We start from the raw sequence: 20,370 nt of genomic DNA, 5'->3' as shown, positions 1-20,370 counted from the left end.
GTTGCCAGGGAAACAATAGTCCTTTCTTACAGGGAAGCTTCTTGAAGAGTGGGGTGTGACTCAGATACCAAGAACTGAAGTCATTACATTCTCTATGTGAGAATGCAGAAACATACTCTCCCACTTGAGTTTCCCTAAGACCATCTTCCTCTCCACATCCTGAACATTGCTGCCACATTAACAATGGAATATGGAGTCCACCTCCATCCTCTCTGCTATTCAGTCTGCTGAGAACTATGAGTTTCAATATGACGTGATTCCTTGAAAACTCTTTCTCCATATTGTGGGTAGACATCAGGACCATAACAAAAAGACACTTTAAAGCAAAAGCAGATATTCAGATGCACACCCTAAGTCTTAGCCTTATTTCTGAGCATACCTTAAACCTTCCTCCACGTGTGACCTCCTTTCTATCAGGCTTCTCCCTCCAGATTCCTTTTTTGTACCAATTCCCTTTCCATTCTTATCTGCCACATCTGTTCTGATTTTTGATGTCTCCATTTTTCCTGAATGTGAAAGCCTCTGGGTCTCTGCAAGCCAATCTTTCAATAGAAAGTGTTGTTTCCCACACCCTGCTTTCATGCCAGTTCCCTGGAATAGTTTTGTCTTCAGTTTGTGCTTTCAGGTAATTTAAGCCCTTTCTACAGCAACTAGGATGTCTGTAACTATAAACAGGGTCAGTTCATAGAAAGGATATTAATAGTTACTATTCCAGCTCTCAGCCTGCTGACTTTCTCTTTTCTCTATGATTACAATTATTGGCCAGCTGACCTTTGACAGTAAGCATCTTCTAGAGTGCTCCCTGTCAAACAGTATTGGAAAACTCTGATGGTCAGTATTTACACTCACTGGTCTTGGTTTTGATTTCCCAGCTTTTATAGAGCTGTGTCTCAGACCTGGGTCCTTGAGAAGCACACAGGCCATTCTTAATTTTCCTGTCTTCACTCCCAGCATAATTCTCAATTCTCAATCTATTCCACAGTTGCTACCAGGAGTGTAAATGCTGCTCTACTCTCTCTGAAGGGTTTGACCACAGAGTATTCATAAGAATTTACTATAATTCCATGTCTTCTTCCTCTTGAGATTTTTTGTAGATGTCCTTATTGACACACTTCCCATGGACCACACATTTCAGCTGTTTCCAGATTTCTTTGTCCTCCTTTACCTTAATGTGAGTGCTATTTCAGAAATCTCACTGGTTTCCATTTCTGCTTTCCTTAGGAAGCAGTACCTTACCCTATCCTGATCAACAGTACTCTCTATGATTTAAATAACACTTATCAATTACTTATAGTATGTTCAGTTCTTTCTGGTTTCATTAGGATACTCTGAATTAGGGGCTGGAGCAATAGCACAGTGGGTTGGGCATTTGCCTTGCATGTGGTTCGATTCCTCTGCCCTTTTTGGAGAGCCTGGCAGGCTACCGAGAGTATCTCGCCCACACGACAAAGCCTGGCAAGCTCCCCATGATGTATTCAATATGCCAAACACAATAACAATAAGTCTCACAATGGAGATGTTACTGGGCCCGCTCGAGCAAATCAATGAGCAATGGGATGACAGTGACAGTGACTCTAAGTTAAATTCTCTCAACTCTTTCATCAAAGATACATAGTATTGGCTTGGGAGCGAGAGGGTCACTTCGTTACCACACAATAAATTAATTATTTAACAGTACGCTGTGAATATAGGCCAACTCCCTCAACCCCTACAGCTTGTTCATTGTAGCCATTAAGAATAAACTTAAGATATTCCACCCCCACTGATGACAAATGTTTCTGAACTCAGTCTCCTCTTTTCCACTTTTCTACATCTAAAACAAGTATTCATCTTCCTGACTCTCAGTATCCAGATTCTACCCCACACGTATCATTTCTTGGAATGAGGCCCAGGTTTGCTCTTCTCACTGTTCTGGACAGCATTTCTCTGAAATGGTATGTGTTCATCCTCATGGTGTTGGCTCACCTGCCCAGTTTGACCTGAGCGGGCACCAGTGAACACCCCAAATACTCCATCAAGATTCAAACACTTCTAGACAAACTAGAGACAGACTAGACTTACTTTAGTTATAACATGAAAGAAAGGGGAGGTTTGAACACTGCCAGGCTTCCTTCACCTTTCCTTCTTGGAAACCTTATCACCATCATTCCATACTTTGACTCCTATTTACATTCTATACAGACATGTTGAGTTCCAAAACCTTATTCAGAGGCAAAGTACTTGCAAAGTCACTAGTTTATGACTTACCACTCAGGCTAAATGAACCTTCAATGAACACCTTCAGCTCTAAAGAAATCTTCACAGTTTGCATAGCAGCCAGAAGAACTTATAGGCATTTAATGAAGTTTTGTGCTAGCCAAATGTGGAGTCATTACATTGATATGTAGATTAATTATGCCTAATAAAATTTTGGCCTAAATTATTGATTTCAGATGAAATGATAACCTAATTACAAAAACACATATTGAAAGCATTTTAAGTAATATTCCAATAATCATTTTTGCCTCCATCACACAAAATACTGATTACAGATAGATCATATTTGATGGGATTAGAAACTAAGCATGGTCCCTATTCCAAATGTCCTGCTGAAAACCCAAATGTCCAGCTGACAACCCAAATGGGAGGTTGAGTCTGTTACAAAAATGAAAATTGACCCTTAATGTTTCAAGTAGCATTTTATCCTTAGGAAGCATGCAATGCTATAATTTTTAATCATAAAATTCCATCTGACTAAAGGAATTTGATAATTTATGGAGAGAAAAGGAATAAACTACAATCTAAGCTATCTTTTGAGGGCCAGGGAAGTTGGAGCCACTCCCTGCAGTGCTCAGGGCTTATTCCTGACTCTGTGTTCAGGAATCATTTCTGGTGGTGCTCGGGGTCCAAATGCAGTGCTGGAGATGGAACCAGGGTGGGTCTTATGCAAGGAAAGTGACTAAGCACATCTAATGTCTCTAAGGTATCTTAAGCATTTACTTACCAGTCTTCCCCCACCCCCACCAGTCAAGAGAATTCAGAATAAAGGGAAAAGACCCTAGCCAGGCACAAAGTCTTAGCAGTTGTACTTTGTGTCTCAATCTCTACCTCTACCTATCACCTATTATATGTTTCCCCAATTCTGAGTACCTGACCATTTTTTTAAAAATGACAGAATCTGTTCTAATATCCGGACTTGAACCCTTCCACCTATGAGCATAAGTTCCTATGTTTTCCCTTCCCAATTCCTCCCATCTGTGAATTCCCAATTGAAGCTTTTTGTCCTTCAGGAAGCCTTCCTACATGAATTAAGCCCCCAGAGTTCTTCCCCTCTTTATTCATAGCACATATAGCCTATGTTTAAAAAAATTAACATGCTGGTTGTTCTTTGGTACGTTCTTAAATCATTTAACTCCTGAATCGCCTAATTTTAGTATTTAGTATTCACTTGTAAAGATTCAGGCAACTGTCTTATATCCATTGCTATGAATAGTTAAATACTATAGAAAAAAGAGAAAATAAGGCTGGAGAGGAGTAGGACCTGAATTAAGGCACTTGCTTTGCATGCAGCCTCAGTGGCTACAACCCTGGTTTGAATTCCCAGCCCCTTGTATGGTCCCCTGGGCATGTCAGGGTTTGTTCCAGACCACAAAGCCAGGAATAGTTTCTAAGCACCACCAGATGTGGTCCAAAAACAAACCACAAAGAAAATTTTAGAAAGGAAAAGTATTAGTAAGTTTGGAGTTAATGGAACTATTGTAGTTTGTAAGAACATGGAATGTTATTATCATCATGAAAAACAATATATCTAATTCTCATAAACTTAAAAGTAGCATTGTAGCACTGTCCTCCCATTGTTCATCGATTTGCTGGAGCAGACCCAGTAATGTCTCCATTGTGAGACTTTGTTGTTACTGTGTTTGGCATAAAGAATACGCCACGGAGAGCTTGCCAGGCTGTATTTGGCATATTGAATATGCCACCGGGAGCTTTCCAAGCTTTGCTATGCGGGCAAGATACTTTTGGTAGCTTGCTGGGCTCTCTGAGAGGGGCTGAATAATTAAACCTGGGTTGGCTGGGCTGGCCGCATGCGAAGCAAATGCCTTATCACTGTACTATCGCTCCAGCCTGAATTTAAAAGTAAAACTACATAATATGAGTCAACAATTCAAGTTCTGGACATATACCCAAAAGTAGTGAAAGGAATGTCCCCAGATAGGAGTTATGTATACATGTTCGTAACAACAATATTAAAAATAGCTAAAATATGAAAGCATCTCAAGTGTATATCAATAAATTTGGGTAAACAAAGTGTGGTATATACAGTAATAGAATATCATTTAGCCTTTTAAATGACAACATGGGGGACAGATAAATAGTATAGGAGTAATACCATTTTCCTTGAGTGCAACTGACCCCATTTTGATCCCTACTACTGAATATGATCCCCTGAGTGTCACCAGGGATCACTCCTTAGCATAGAGCCAGGAATAGCTACCAAGCACCAATGGCTATGGTCCAAATCTCTCTGTCACACAAACAAATTATGACACATGCATGATATGGATGAAACACAAGGACATTATTAGTAAAGTGAAATACATCAATCACAGAGACAAACACTGTATAATGCACTTTTACATCAATAACTTAAGAAGGAAAAAGTGAAAACGATTTTAAAAACAGGTACCGTGTTATTCTATATATTTGAAATATAGAGCATAATCACATTCTTAGGGACAGAAATCAGAGTGGTAGTTTCCAGAAGAGAAGGGGCCAGGGGAGAGTGGGAAGTTACTGCTAAGGGCTACTGAGTTTTTTTTAGTTTTAAAATGAAAATAGCCCTGGGTTGAATGGGGATGATGTTTGCATGATTATGTGAAGATACTGCATGCCACTACCCTTGAAAGTTTATCATAAAATTTTGCATTATGTGTTCATTATGCATCTAATACAGGGGTAAAAAGGCAGAGAAACACTACAAACACTAAAAATTTACTGTTTCCTGTGCTAAGTAACTTCCATAAGACTATCTCTTTTGGGCTTTTTCTCCCGGCAGGGAGCAAAATGACACCCATCATAGCCATGCCACTGGACTCCACACCAGGCTATTTCACTCAAGGCGCCCCAGAGGAGGGATAGGTGAAAGTCCTCCCTACCCCAAGGGACCCAGCCCTGGCAACCAAAAACCTCCAGAACCCAACCACCTCCACGCTCAAGGCCACTCCCCACATACTCGGGCTGAGCCTCGCGTAGGAGTGAACAACACACAGCCGTGAAGACACCTCCTACCCATTCTCCATAAGTACCACACCACATTTGATGGGGTTCAAATAATAGGCAACAAATCATAGAGGTAAAATATACATATATATGTACGTATGCATATATACATATTTTCAGATATGTATACGAAAGCTCCTATCACTCAACCTTTAACAACATGTTAGTGATATCCTAAAAAATGTTTTAACTGCCCCTGCAAAAATAGAACAATCTTCACACTGTTTCCTCTAGGGATACTTTTTTGTAGCATTTTCAGCAGTGTTTTTGCAACAGATAAACAAAATATATTATTTCGGTTGTGCTTTGGGACAGGGATTGGGACTTGGGATGGAAGCATGCCAAATTTGGTGGTGGGAAGGTATAATGATGGTGAGATTAGTGTTTGAATATTAAATGTAATCAAATATTGTGAACTACATTATAAAATAAAAAATAAAAAAATTAAAAAACAAAAAACTATCTCTTTTCATTGTTGTAGCACTCTTGTCCTCACGTAGCAGGAAAAAGTAAATTTGGAGATAGGTTGAGATCTCTGACCTATGACTATAACCAGAGAGTGCCTTAGTGTCATTTTTATTTTAAGTACTGAACTGCACTCAAGAAAAATCTGTAGTCAGCCATGCTTCCTGGCTGTGCCCTTTTCCATTGCAATTTATGATCAGACAAAGTAAAAAACCTATTTTAGGATTTCCCATGTCCGCTGTGGTTCTAAATAATGCCTAAGACTTGTTAGCTGGCAATTAAGCAAGAAAAGATAGGAAATTGTATTTATATTTTTCACATTATTGCTTTTTCTACATGTAGTCTTGAGTACTTGACAGTATACTGAGATGATTCACCAAGGAGCAGTGGTTTAGGCCATAAAAAAAAAGGGAGAGAAAAAAAAGACTTAACTCTCAGTAGCACGGTTATCATTAAAAAAAAATTAGAGGGGCCAGATCAATAATACAGAGGATGTAGCACTTGCTTTGCACTTGGCTGACCCAGGTTCAATTCCCTGCATTCCCCTTCCAGTTGGATCCCCCTTTCTCCAGAGTTTGTCAGGAGTGACACTGAGCTCAGAGCCGGGAGTAAATCCAGAGTACTACTGGATGTGGTCTCAGAGAGAGAGAGAGAGACAGACAGACAGAGAGAGAGACAGAGAGAGAGAAGAGAGGAGAGAGAGATGGAGGGAGAGAGAGAGGAGTGAGGGAGAGAGAGAGAAGAATACACATGTTAAAAGTGTTCATTAAACAGTATGGACCATTCTCAAGGAATTAGACATTGAGCTCCCATTTGACCCAGCAATACCACTCCTGGGAATATATCCCAGAGAGACAAAAAAGTATAGTCAAAGTGACATCTGCACTTGTTTGTTCATTGCAGCACTCTTTACAATAGCCAGAATCTGGAAAAAACCTGAGTGCCCAAGAACAGATGACTGGTTAAAGAAACTTTGGTACATCTACACAATGGAGTACTATGAGCTGTTAGAAAAGATGAAGTCATGAATTTTACATACAAGTAGTACCACGTGGAAAGTATCATGCTAAGTGAAATGAGTCAGAAAGAGAGGGATAGACATAAAAAGATTGCATTCATCTGGGGGACATAAAGTAACAAAATAGGAGATTAATACCCAAGAATAGCCGAGATCAGTACCAGGAGGATTATTCCATGGCTTTGAAGCCAGTCGGGCATTGTAGGGGAAACGGCAGCTCAGATAGAGAAGGGAGCACCAAATAAAGGGTGTTTGTATGATCCTTCCATGAGGGGAGATACATGTTGAAAGTAGACTATGAACTGAACATGATTGCCACTCAATGCCTCTCTTGAAGACCACAACACCCAAAAAGGAGAGATAACAAAAGGGAATGCCCTGCCACAGATGCAGGGTGGGATGGGGGGAATGGGTGTGGGAGGGATACTGGGATCCATGGTGGTGGAAAATGGGCACTGGTGGAGGGATGGATAATCAAAACCCAAGCACAAAAATTTGTAAATCTACAACTGTACCTCATGGTATTTCACTAATAAAAAAAAGTGTTCATTGAAGGGCTGGAACAACAATAGGACAACAGGTAGTGTACTTGACCTGCTTTAGGCTGACCAGAGTTCAATCCTCGGTATTCCATGCCATAAATGAAAGCTTCTTAAATCAAGTTATTTTTTTTAGAACTTTTTTCTCTTGCTTCCTAACCTTCATCAAAATAACAGCAGTGCTTGCCATTCTCAAATCCCTAATGACTGCATGTTTGAAATCTAGTCCTTTAAGTTTCAAGTTAGGTTCTTATCATTGAAAGTCTGGATCATGAAATATCAAACAACTCTCCTGGCTGTATTTTTTTTAATTATGAATACATTTTTAGTGGATGGCAGTCATGTCCACATTTTGTCTAGCTATCGTAACAGAATTGAGTAGTTGTAACACAGATCTAAATAGCCTATATATGAGAAAAAATACTACCTGACGTGTCACAGAAAAAAAAGGCTTTGTTACCTCAGGATCTATGTATTGCAATATACTAGCAGGTTATTCTATTATACTCTCAGCCCCTAACCAAACTATCAGTCTCACTGCTGACAGATGGTCTTTCAAAAATACAACTCCAATCATGTCCCTCCATAGCTTAAAAATATTTGATGGTTTCTCATCAAAAGTAAGATCCAAATTGTCAGTCTGGCATTTAAGCCCCCTCACTATATGTTCTCACCCCATCTTAGACTCCTATAACTCCTTTGGTCTTATTCCTATTAAGCAAAATAACTTTCCTTTCTTAGGGAAATCTGTGCTACTGTTTGCTATGAAGGTCATACCAGCTTTTTCAACCCACAGAGAGCTTATTAGATCATCAGAGCAAAATCTCCTTGAGAATAATTTGTTTCCAGCTTGCTTTACTTATATGATAGCTTGAGCAGGAAAAAAGGGGTCAGAAAGTTTGAATAGAGGCTGGCCTTTCCATGGTAAGAGTTCATACCATATTAGAGATGAAAGGAAAGCTGGGGGATGGTATTTTTTAAAAACAAATTACAAAGATAATTTTGTAAAAGGTTTTCAATGTTGCAATGGCAAATCCCAGTTGGAGACTTAAAACCCTTTTTTTTATATAAGCCTTGACTGCTATAATGAGTATCTACTATGCATCTATTACCAGTCAAATTTCAAATGATGGTTGGATCTTGGATATTATTCCACACATGGAAAATAAATTCAAGACTGATAAAATATAATTTCCCAGGTTTAGGTGTTTCCTTGTGATTAGAAATGTGGTAGCACTAAGAAACATGAGGATAAATAACATGAAAGTTTTGTAACTATCTCACAGTGATTCAATAACAATTTTTTTGAAAAGGTCAGAAATTTATTGTGAAAGTAATTTCAATTACACAGTGAAATTTTTTTAAAAGCCTGAAGTTTGGTAGTAGAACCAGGAGCTGGAGAAACCAGATGAGAAAATGGGAGGTGAGTCTAAGATGAGGATTTTAGGAGAAGGACCTGGTTTGGAAGGCAACTAACAAGTACAGTTAATGAGTTTCCTTTATATATGCTAAGACTCAGATTTGGGGAACATCACAAACTTGAAAGAATATATCCTTGCGGGCCAGAGAGATAGTACAGTAAGTAGGGCACTGACCCAGGTTCAATCCCTGGCATCCCATATAGTCTCCAAGCACAACCAGAAGCGATTCCTCAGTGCAGAGCCAGGAGTAAGCCCTGAGCATTGCTGGGTGTGACCCAAAAACAAAACAAAAGAACACAGACATGTCATCTGGGCTTTAAGTTTGTCCAAAAGAGTAACAATAAGCATCTTTTTTTTTCCATGTTGACTTCAGGGTCTATAAAGTATCAAGGGAACTTTCATTTTTAAGGAAAATAAATTGTAGACCAAATAAAGAAAAGTTCTGACTCTCTCTACCACGAACTATGAGAGAATGAGATATTGAAACATCAGATTTATAACATGTTTGTGAAAGTAACCCATAAACAGATCAAATACAATGGGGTTATATAAGAAACTCCCATGTAGGTAAAAAGCGTAACAAATTGGAAAATAGATTGGTGGCATATAGAGTATGAAACTCCCTTGATTCCTATTATTGTGTCCAGGGAATTAGTGGCTAAAAAATCAAAGGGAAAATAAAATTAAAGGGAACATGGACAATAAAAACTGCTACACAATCTTGCTTTCTTATTTACTTTCCTTCTTTCTTATTTACTTTCCTTCTTCCCATAAATAGCATAAAAATCCTTACAATAAAAGGGCCCATAAGTTTGTCTTTGTTTGAGTTGAGGTTTAGCAGACAAAACCATATCCACTGCACTATAAGTCTAAAGAGAAAAAATTTAAAAAGATTAAATACGTAAAGATAGCCAGTGAAGAAGAAGAATACAGTGTGCATTTCTAAATTCACATCAAAGAAACTCTAAGATGTCTTCTTATATCTAAGATGTGGCCCAAAATATACTCTCATTCTACTGAAATTTTTAAAGTGTATATTATGAAAGGTACTGAAATAGCACTGTATCTAAGGGAAAATATAGTATGTCACATCTTTACTAAGGAAGAATGGAATCTAGTAATTATTAAAATTTCTAGACGTCATTAGAGAGCATTGAAAGTATTCATCATGAAGTGATGGTCATAGAATGTCCAGAGTCAATACTTAAAGGGATTGGAATAGAATTAAGGCATAGCATTGAATTTTGGTCTGACTTCCCCCTTCTCTGTAAAAAATGATCTCAGTTCCTCCATTCAATAAACATTAATTAATTACACATACAATCTCTACACTTCCACAGGATCACAGTCCAACGAGAGAGACTAAAATCAAACGAGGGCAAGGCTCCAGGCAAAACAAAGCCATGTGAGGACATACAGACATATCAGGCCTATCTCAATCCCAGATGCCTATCATGAGACAAAAGGCCCACAGCTCATCTCTCTGAAGCACAAGAATAACAAGGCACAAAGACAATCTATGGGAAACCGACTAAAAGAAAACGTACAGATCTTATCAACAGAAGGCTAAGAACTAGTTCTCATTCATTGGCAAGAACCGCCAAACCAACAGGGTCAGAAGATACGGCTTCACTGCCTTCAGAGTCTGTGTCTCCTTCTTTCCTCACATAGATTCCTGGACAAAGAATGCTTATTTATTTGGGGGAAGTAAAAGGAAACTGTAGAAAAAGTAGGGCTTTGGCAGCCCAAGCGGATTGGTCTTCTTGCTATCTGTATGAGTTTTGCTAAATGTTTCAGTCTTCAAATAAGATTATTTCCTTAACTATAAAAATGGAATGCAATTTTTGCATTTCCGGATGGGACCTGGAAATCTGGGACTACTGCTTCCCCAGCCTGAAGACCATTGTAGTCCACGCCTCTTGCACACTGCCCTCTGCTGACCCAGAGAGCTGCTGCAATAAATCTTTAGGTCCTAGGAGTGCCAGAAACCAGGAGGAATCTTCACCCTTGACTAGAACTTGTTGTTGTTTAAGACATTAATTCTAGCCACATGGAAAGGAAGAAGAGTCAAAATTTACTTACTTAAAAAAAAACACTTCACCAAGCTAACATTATTTTTTCTTATAATAGGGTCAATAGTCTGAGTATCAAAAATGCATTTAAAAATGCATATGACTCTTGTGAAATATTCCCTAAAACCTTGTCAGAGAGCTACAGAACAATCAGCTGAAATTAAAGGAGACAGGAGAATCTAAGATGGTTAGGTAATTAGATCATAGAATTTATATAAAAGAATTTTGAAGGCTGTTCCAAGGACCCCGTCAACAATAGTATCTGATGTAACATTTTTCTAACACGATAAAAACAAAAATTATTGTATTTTCCAATGACAAAATGTCATGTTAAAAAGCTCACATTATGCAATGAATACACCTTTCAAATAATCTCATAAAACTCATTTTGACAAACAGTTCTGACAAAAATGATAAAACAGTCCTCCTCAAAAATGATAAAAATTCAGAGTTTTATTTGAAACAAAGACATGATCCACAAACTGTTATATACACAGTCTGAGCCAGTAATATTCATTTTGTGCCTCAATTCACTCTTTGATTTAATGTGAAAGTCACAGAAAAATGCAAATGAAAGGGAAAGATCCACAGAAATCAGACCACATATGAGTAATTCTGAGTTGGACAGAAATGTACATCGACAAACTTTAGAGCAACCACAGGCTGATGACCAGGAGAGATCTGGACAACTTACCAAAGCCAGAACACACACAAACACACATGTTTTGTATTAGAGGTATGAAAACTAAGAAAATATATCTATGTGTATAAACATACACATGCATGTTATCTGTTATATCTGGGTTAGGAATTAAGAAGTATGATAACTTTTTCCAAACACTAAAGACATAATATATCCTTCACCAAGTGTGCTACGATAAGGCTTCCACTGTAAATCTCTCTCCTGGCACTGTGTTTTCTATGGAATCTTTCTTGCTGTTGGAAATTTATTTCATGTGGTCCAGATAGAGCTAAATATTATACCACCTCCTATTCCAGGCAAAACCCACTGTCACTAGGCTGTCACAGGACCCAAAACTGATCAGAGCCTCCACTGCAGTTTTGTTAATGCTGTAAGGCAAAAGTCACTTCTCAGAGATTGCCACTTCAGCCTGAGCCCAAGATCATTATTCCCATCACTTATTTAGAATAGAACTGTGAGAAGAGTTCAAAGATTTAGAGACCCACCTTACAGATTTTTCAACATGTTATCTTTTTATTTAAGACACTTTGAAGGAATTTTTGTTATTACCTTATAATTCTGATCATCGTTTTCATGAACACTCCATTCATGATGAAGTATATTTCCCCTACTTATCTCTGTCACCTAGGGATGAACAGAGACCTAGCATATAGTAAGGACTAAATAATTACTAGATTAAGTTGGGGCAGGGGAGATGTTTTTCCACGAAGTTGGCATTAGTCATTGCAATGTACTGAATTTTAGTACCCTAAAAAATTGTATGTTGAGACCCAATCCCCCAGTAAAATATTAGACAGAGTGCCTTTGAGATCTTTAAACAGGTGATTATATTAGAAGGTGAATTTCTCATCATGAATTATTCCCCTAATAGAGGCCCCAGAAAGCTCTTTTGCCCTTTATTCCATGTAGCGATAGGAAGAAGATGATCCTTTAGGAACCAGATAGTGGGACTTCACTAGACACCAAATCTAAGTGATCTTACATTTCCCATCTCCAGAACTGAGTGGACATTTGTTGTTTAAACCCCTATGTCTATGACAGAGTAACCAAAATAGATGAAAATCAGTTATTTAATATCAGCAGCAAATCTACCCCAAAAGCATCCCTAGTGGTGTTCAAGTAGAGACTCTGAGTCTGAGTGTGGGTGCTTAGAGATATGATCTTACGGAGAGTTCTTTTTAGTCCTGAATCTAACATGCTAGGTGATGAGCACCTTCTTTCTGCCAATTAAAGTAACCTCTTAATGATGTTTTGCTTTCAGTTTTCATTGAAATTAAGTCACATTTGGGAGTTTTATTTATTTGCTGTATATATATATATATATATATATATATATATATATATATATATACGTACATATTATACATATACATTATTGTAGTGGAAGGAATATCCATAGGTGCTGGATCAATGAGGAGGGGTATGTTGTGTCTTAGATTGAATTCAGAGCTTCACATGTACAGGGTGTGTGCTTTACCACAAGAAACATACTCCTGGGACTTGCTTTCTATTTTAAGATATTAGGAAAGGTTGGAATAAAATAAGTTAAAAGAAAACTGAAGCAGCAATAAGAATCATGTGGTTAGGAGGCCGAGCTCTGTTTGAGACTTAAATGAGTACTGACAAGTGATTCAGACTTCCAGGCTATTATATGAGTGGATATTCTATTAAAAATATAAAATGCCAAACCACTTAAAGAGAAAATCTAGAACTACATTTAGTGATGTTTTTGAGTGTTATGTGTAGAAATACATTTATGAGAAAAAAATAAAAGCTGAGAAAGATGTAAGTATAAAATAAAATACTCAAAATTATTAGGGATAAAATCCATTGGATTTATGAATTTCTAGGTTGGTACCTCTGTATTAGTTATGCACTTTCATATTAAATAGTTTCTATACTCAGAGTAGCTTTGAAGGAAAGGGAGAGTTTATACACTTAGTTCATAATTTTTTTGTCTTGACTATTCTCTCAATTTCATATGTCAATTCAGAGTACCACTTTGTATTGCACATGAAAGGCACACATAAAAATCTTCTAATAAGACTAGAGTTAGAGATTCATTATGAAATTTAATCCATGAATAGTTTTATCACCAAACAGACTTTGAGTGGAGATTGGAGAGAAAGTGTCACCATCAATATATGGTCTCCTCCATACTCACTTAGTAGCCCAGAACATTATCAGAAATGATCCTCGTGGGTCACTGCACAGTTCTTAATTTGTTTAGCAGCTTCTTTACATATGATTTACACTTTCCTTTATTGCCAGGCAGCTGTCATAAATAACTTCTTTTCTCCTCTTTGGGGAATTACTTGGTTCAATCAGTAATACCAAATCTCACAATGCTATGACAGCATTAGTATAATTTGTGATACGTACTGAAGCTAAAAATCTGTCACCTTTTCTGTAGAGTAAAGTTGACTCATAGGCACACAGATAAAATAAAGGGTCTACATCATCACTGAAGTAAATGAATCACTGTAATACCCTAATAAATATTAAGGAGTATCTACCCTTTTTTTTGTCTCTGGTCATTACCTAAAATACTACATGATATGCAGAGGACCAAGATAACTGGTGGAAGCAAGAAAGCCACGAAACCTGCATGAAAATTTGCAGGAAGGAAATAGACATTGAATGTACAAACATAAAAGATAAGTGCTTAGTTTCTACAAATCAATAACTTCTGTCTTCTAGAATAAACCAGCATTGTTTTCCTCTACATTTTTGCTCTGAAAATAAGGAATAAGCATTCTCAAAAGGAAGAACATTTTAAATAGAGCTATAAGATTTATTCTGTATTCTGACTGGTTTTCTCTGTCACATCCAGTATATAATCATGTTGGAATACAATTTTTAAATGATCTTGAGTAAAAGAAAGTACAAAATGAAAATTTATGCAGAACTGAGGGTGTTATTTCTTTCTTTTGCAATGCTGGCTTATGGTTACATTGTTCTTATAATAATGATGAAAAAAAAAGCATGAAGACTTTCTGATACCATCAAAGAAACATTGCATTTGACTACTATTTTCTTAGCAACATGGCAAATATTTTGGAGGGGTAACATATACATTCAAAAATAACTCGTGAGTCAAAAATCATTCCTGTGGGAAGTACTTTTACAAGTATATAATTAAGTTCAAACAAAAGCAAGTGAAGGACATGTTTCAAAGGGAGCCATTTCCCCATTTCCGCACGGTAGAATTAGTTCACTTTTCTTTCTTCTCCAAACACAAAATGACTTTCTTTGATTCTCCTCCCACACACCAATTCAAATAAACCATGCAGTATGAAGCTTTTTCAAATACTGAGATAGATGTTTTAAAGGTTATATTAACATCTGAAAGTAGACCTTTTGTGTGTCACAAATATTTAGAGATTTTGCATGCAGATTCACTAATTTGACAATTTTTTTTATTGTCAGCTTTCCTTAACAATGTAGAAAATGTCAGCATGTCCTAAAATAAGATGTTGAAAGTGTTGCTGTCTTGTCACCATCATCAACCATGTGTAGGGACATAGTAAGGGGAGTTGTCAAATTTCAGCCTGACAGAAAGCAAAGGAACTCATCATGTCATTCAATCTTAAAATAGGGGCTAGATTAGGCAATGTGAAAAGATAACTGCGTCATTAAACAAAAAAAATCACATTAATTAGCAAAATCAACGAGCCTACCTTTTAAAATACAGGCACATAGTGAAGCAGGCATAAGGACAGGGAAACGGGGGGGGGGGGGGGGCTGACAAAGTGAATTAAAGAAGTTATTCAGGCACCAGCCTATAGGCATGAAGGCTAGAAACTCATTGAGATGCAGAAACAAAGGCAGGCAGAACAATCTCAGGAGTCCAGGAGTCGGGACCCCTGAGAGGAGAAGCTGCAACAGAAGCCAAGGTCATGATTAAAAAAATGAAAGACCATCACAACTTCTAAGCTCTTGTTCTTGACAGCATTCTTGCAATATATTTTACATAGAAAGCCCGGAAGTACGGGAAGTTTGGGAAAATTATAAACGGCATTTTACAAAGGGAACAAAGCGTATTTCCCATTTCAGTCCTGCCTGCATCTCAACTAGGGAAGCTTGCCCATCTGGAGTCACCTGCAACCTGCATCTTCTCTCTCTCTCTCTCTCTCTCTCTCGCTCTCTCTCTCTCTCTCTCTCTCTCTGTGTGTGTGTGTGTGTGTGTGTGTCCATCTCTGTATCGCTATGTCTGTCTCCATCTACGTCTCTATCTCTGCCTCTATGTCTCAGTCTGTCTCAGTCTCTATCTCTCTGTCTCCATCTCCCTTCCTCTCCTTCTCCTTCTCTCTATCTTCCCCTCCCTCCCTCTCTTCCTCCTTCCCTTTCTCTTTCTCTTCCTCTTTCCCTCCCTCTCTCCTTCTCCCTCCCTATCTCTGTCTCTCTCTCTCTCTCTCTTTTTTTTTTTTGCTTTTTGGGTCACACCCGGTGATGCTCAGGAATTACTCCTGGCGGTGCTCGGGGGACCATATGGGATGCTGGGAATCGAACCTGGGTCGAACATGTTGGCTGCGTGCAAGGCAAACACCCTACCCACTGTGCTATCGCTTCAGCCCCATCTCTGTCTCTCTTCACTCTCTCAATCCTCACTTTAAGTAAGTCACTCACATGAAGCAAGACAGCCTTGAGTCAAATGACCTGAAACATTTTGTGAACTACTCAGGGGACCTAATTCCTTGGGGATCCCTTTTACCCACCTGCAACAATAGTGCCTAGAGAAGGACCCTGAAATTTTCCACCCTGACTTGCTTCTTCTTGGCAATGCCCCATGACCACCATTCCTACCAAGTTATTATCAAAATTGCCATTTTTATCTTAAAAACAAAGCTTTTCTTTCTGGAATTGGCAAGCACTTTAAAACAACCATTCTAGGATATGTGCCAAAGATTGACTTGGATCAACAGACAGAAGATCGTCACACATATAAATAAGTATTTTCACGAGGCTTTTCGGCAATATCATTCTTAATCTAACCTTGGGTTAAAATTGCCACAAGATCTATAACCATCCAGATCCTGTAAAGAATCATGGGAAGATGGCAGAAGAGGGAGTGGGAGGAAGCTATAAGGTTTTCCATGTTACAATCATGTGCTGAGCTCTAAAAACAAAGCCTAATGTAGAAACAAGAAAATACCTTTGGTCATTTCTCAGAGGTGACTCTCAAGATCTGTCACATCTTCAGTTATACAATGATCAAGTGCCCATCCCTCCACCAGTGCCCCTCATCCATCCCCACGGGTCCCAGCATCCCCCCCCAAACCCTTATCTCCCCCCCCCCCCCCGTCCCATCCTGCCTCTGTGGCAGGGTATTCCCCCTTGTTCTCTCTCTCTTCTTTTGGGTACTGTGTTTTGCAAGAGAGGCTTTGAGTGGCAATCATGTTTGGTCTATCGACTACTTTTAACATGCTTCTCCCACCCTGGGAGGGCCCTCACAACACCCTTCATTTGGTACTCTCTTCTCTATCTGAGCTTCCTTTTCACCTAGAGCCTGAGGCTGGCCTTCCATTCATGGAGCAAAATTCCTGGTACTAATCTCAAGCACAAAATTTGTAAGCCTATAACTGTACCTCATGGTTTTTCACTAATAAAAAAATAAATAAATAAATAAATAAATAAATGACTGCCCTCCGACGTCCTGATGGATCCATCACATCCTCCAGAACGGCAATGGAGAAGATTATCCATGACTTCTACTCATTCAATAAATAAATAAAATACGGAAAAAAAAAAGAAAGTACTTGAAAAAAAATAAATAAAGTTTGGGCCTCATGAAAAAAAAAAAAGATCTGTCACATCTTATGCTAATATGACAAGTAATTTTAAGGGACTAATGTATGAAAAGTAGGGAGAGGACAATATTAACATACAAAAAGAGATTTTCACCCCTCAAAGTTACACAGTAAGCATCTAGGCTGCTTTGTGGATGGATGATGTGTTTCCTGTCACTGGAACACACCAGACATCCAGGAGTTAATTTTGTAGAATGCATCACAGAGGATAAGCCCTAGTTGTAAATGGAGTTTGATATTGTTAAGTCTCTTATGATTCTAAAAATAAATTAAGAGTTGAAAAGACCTGGAAAGTCAGCTATGTCTATGGAGATTGTTAAAAACCATGGTGAGGTCTTGTGCTCATTGATAGCATGTGCCAATAACAACCAATATGCAATTGCCAACATTCCCTATATGAAATAGACAAATATAACAAATAAAATTTAAATATATATATAGCTAAATATTTCTTTTTTATTGATTTTTGAGTCACACCCAGCAATGCTCAGGGGTTACCCCTGGCTTTGCACTCAGGAGTTACCCCTGGCAGTGCTTGGGGGACCATATGGGATGCCGGGGATTGAACCTGGGTCGGCTGCGTGCAAGGCAAATGCCCTACCCACTGTGCTATCGTTCCGGCCCCCAAGCTAAATATTTCTTAGGTCAGTGAAAAATATACCCCCAAAAGTCCTTAGAAAAGTTTAGTCATCTCATGATTTTCAGAGACTACATAAGATTTTAAACATCCCATAATTATAAATTTAGTTGTCAAGAGATTCTTACCAACCCCAATGACAGTATGCTTAGTGGGTTTTGCTGAAAAAGGGGTGAGAGAACTCAAAAGGGCTTTGCCACCTGTCACAAGGGAGAGAAGATGCCAGTTGCACAATTGCCTTTTAATAATGTAGAACTTGACTAGTAATGAAGGACTATGTTCCAATAATCATGGAAAATTCTTCAATCAGGTCATTAATTCTAGCCTGGAGTAGCTTGCAAAGAAAAGAACTGGTGAAACTGAACAGGAATATAACATTAGATGTGACCGCCTCTTTGTACAGCAATAAAGATTTTTAAAATACATTAATTGTATATCTAAGCTTCAATAACATAAGATAATTAGAAGGAGGAGAAGGTTAAATATAGAAGCTCTGAATTCAAAGAACTTAAAAGAATTTTATAAAGCTGCTTAGAAGTTCGACTTCAACACATAACGATAAGGAATTTTTTTTAAGTTCAAAAGGAATTTTCCTTGAGTAGATAAAGACACTCTGGAAATTTTGTGTGCTATTTATTTTGTAAGCTAATATGTTCTTTATAAATGAACAAAACTCACACAACAATGCTAACAAGCTACAGGTGTCAAATTTGTAAATACAAAATTAATGTCATTGCTGTAAAAGTCATTTCTCCTCTACATTCAAAGGTCCACTACTTTATAAAACTCTGAAATATTAAATCCACTGGAACACCTAGAGAAGCACTTGAAACAATCAGGTACTGTGCTTCTCCGTGAAATTTTTACCCTAAGAAATGACTTATGTCAGCAACATAAAAGAGAGTCAATATTAAATAACATTACCTTACTCATAGATGAATGAATAATCATTGAATAACATAGATTCCAAATGTTGATAAAAGAAAATGAATTCAGAGGCAATAATCCAAAAAAAAAAAAGGCAGAAAAGCGTAGGTGAAGAAGAGAGGACATTAAAATCGACTGATTTGAATGCCAGTCCTGCCAGTTATTTCCCTGGAGAACCTAGGCCAGATCTGTTGTTAGCAAAGATTCATCTGGAGAGGGAAGAAAAGAACCTGGAGGGGCTGGCGCGATAGCACAGTGGGTAGGGGGTTTGCCTTGCATGCAGCTGACCCAGGTTCAATTCCCAGCAGCCCATATGGTCCCCTGAGCACCGCCAGGAGTAATTTCTGAGTGCAGAGCCAGGAGTAACCACTGTGCATCACCTGGTGTGACCCAAAAAGAAAAAACAAACCTGGCTTGGAGAGTGATTGAGGCAACCTAATGAAAGAAATTTTGATAGGTGGCATGGGAGAATCTCCTTAAACTCTCATCACAAAGTTGTTCCTTCATGTCAAATATTTTTCTTTAGCAGCAGACTCAACAAAAGCCAAAAGGGATCATGAGAATTATTTCAAATGGATCTTTCTAAAGACAAAAAGGTATGGAATGCCCAGGGTTATGTTAATAAGAGCATCAGAGTAGCATGAGATGATCACCTTGATCTGGGCTCTTTTATCTCTCAGAATCAAGTCCTCACACACAATAGTAGTCTCACACAACAAAGCTAAAAGGAAAAGGTAGTTACAAGCCCTACATTCTATTACATAATAACAAAAATAATAGCTCTCTTTGTTGACCATCTGCCAAGTACTAGAACTTGCGCTAGACATCTTAATAAACTTGCCTTCCAATTTGCAACAATCCTGTCTTGACAGACTAGGAAGGTGCACCAGTAAGTCTCTTTTATATCCTCAATGTCATACAGCTGGTATCGGAAGAATATGGAAGTAAATCCAACTTGCCCTCTGTTAGAACACTTCTTTCTTCAAGTGAAGGGGGCAGAGGAGAAAGTGGAGAACCTTGTTGAAAGAAAGTTCTTTGGGAACTGACAGTAGCAGGGCAGACAGGCTCTCCGAAGATAGTGAAGCACTGTGGACGCCCAATCCGAGTTATATAACCCTGACCAGCAGGACCAGCAGGCACAGACGGGCAGCAGGAGGCTGCAGCCTGAGAATCATTTATCTTTGAAGGGGAAAAAAGAAACACTCCAGTGTGGTGCTCACTGCAGAGAAAAATAAAAGGCAGTATCAAGTATTCAGAACGTCTGAATTGGAGATAAGCCAATCTAGTTTAAGGAGCAAGGGAATAGGTTTTCTGAAGAGGATTCAATAATAAAATGCTGTGAGCATTTGGACTGCATGTATGGGGAAATGTGAATGAAGAAAGAATGTCTTCAGTAATTGGGCAGTAGAGTTTACAAAGAATGCAAGTCCTATGAAAGAACTTCTTGCCAGGGAATGCAAAAGAAAATTCCCTGCAGGAAATACAAACAACTACTACAAAGCTTTCCTTAAAGAAC

This window comes from Sorex fumeus, unplaced genomic scaffold, assembly GCF_029834395.1.
Source record: "Sorex fumeus unplaced genomic scaffold, SorFum_2.1 ptg000006l, whole genome shotgun sequence".
Taxonomy (NCBI): domain Eukaryota; kingdom Metazoa; phylum Chordata; class Mammalia; order Eulipotyphla; family Soricidae; genus Sorex; species Sorex fumeus.
The sequence above is the reverse complement of the archived record's forward strand: the minus strand, read 5'-3'. Positions refer to the sequence as shown.